The 1,015-nt window shown below is 33.1% G+C and overlaps 1 long non-coding RNA gene across 2 annotated transcripts; it reads left to right on the forward strand.

Moving 5' to 3' along the window:
• LOC112503550 lies at nucleotides 1-981 on the forward strand. Of its 2 annotated transcripts, none has more exons than XR_003068015.1 (3): nucleotides 1-13; nucleotides 87-156; nucleotides 354-981. It is a non-coding gene; the product is annotated as an uncharacterized LOC112503550 (long non-coding RNA). The 2 variants fall into 2 exon arrangements; XR_003068016.1 differs by having other exon boundaries at nucleotides 364-981.
• Nucleotides 982-1,015: the final 34 nt, after the last annotated feature.

A 1,015-nucleotide genomic window follows, 5' to 3' on the forward strand; every position in this document is an offset into this window, starting at 1 on the left:
AACGAATTCGATGGTGAGTCTTCACATCTTGAACGAAATATCTTCTTCAAATCGTTTACTTCTTACTCACTTATTGAAATCAACAGTGGTAGTTTAGGTTGCTTCTTACTGTTGCTTATCCAAATCGACGAATGGTGTTCGTTTTCTGGTAGTCAGGTTGGGTTTTTTTCCCTATTACTTGTTTTTGTTTTTTTTCTCGATAATTATTGTTTTTATACTTTATTTTTGATTTATTGTTGTTGGTTTTGCTGCATTTTGCCTTATTGGATTTTCTTTTGATTTTGGTATACTGTCCAGTGTTGGATCGAAGAGAAGGGGATTTTTTTTTGTCTCTATTGATCTCTTAGTAACAGGAGTTTGCAGGAACACGGACGAGTTTGCAATCGACTAGGATAAGGGGGATTTTCCTTGTCTAAATTGGAAAAAAGGGGAAGGGATTCAAGGTCCCAGAACTAGGTAATTGGTATTTCCCTTTAGCATAAAATTGATTATCAATAGCAATTGAAACTACAAACTATAATTGATAAAAAAAATCTGATAGATTACTATTTGGTATATGTAGCAATTAAGTTTTAAAATCATCAATATTTAGTTATGCATATTACTTTCTTGTTGGAATGGAGTTACTTTTAAATAGAACTTATTGTGGTATTCAAGTGTGTTTCTAGACCATGCTTTATCATATTTAGTGTTTCTACATATAATGTTATCTAGAAGAACCAGAAAGGAAGGTGTATGTATTTTCTTGACAGCACGGAACTAAAAGCAATTATATCACTATGGTCAAAACGGCTTCTCCTCATCGTATTATGACCAAATTTCAAGATATCAAATAAACCCTTAGGTGCGGCAATACAGAATCAAATCCCTATTGGTCGGTTGGAGGTGATAAAAGAGAATAAGTTGTCGTACTAAAATTTCAAGATGTCGCTTACTCGAAATTTAGAGCAGCCAATGGTGTATATGTTCCAAAACCATTAACTTCATGTCGATCGTTTTTAACTCATTTTCTTTC

The sequence above is a fragment of the Cynara cardunculus genome, unplaced genomic scaffold (assembly GCF_001531365.2).
Source record: "Cynara cardunculus var. scolymus isolate 2C unplaced genomic scaffold, CcrdV1 Un_Scaffold_3221, whole genome shotgun sequence".
Taxonomy (NCBI): Eukaryota; Viridiplantae; Streptophyta; class Magnoliopsida; order Asterales; family Asteraceae; genus Cynara; species Cynara cardunculus.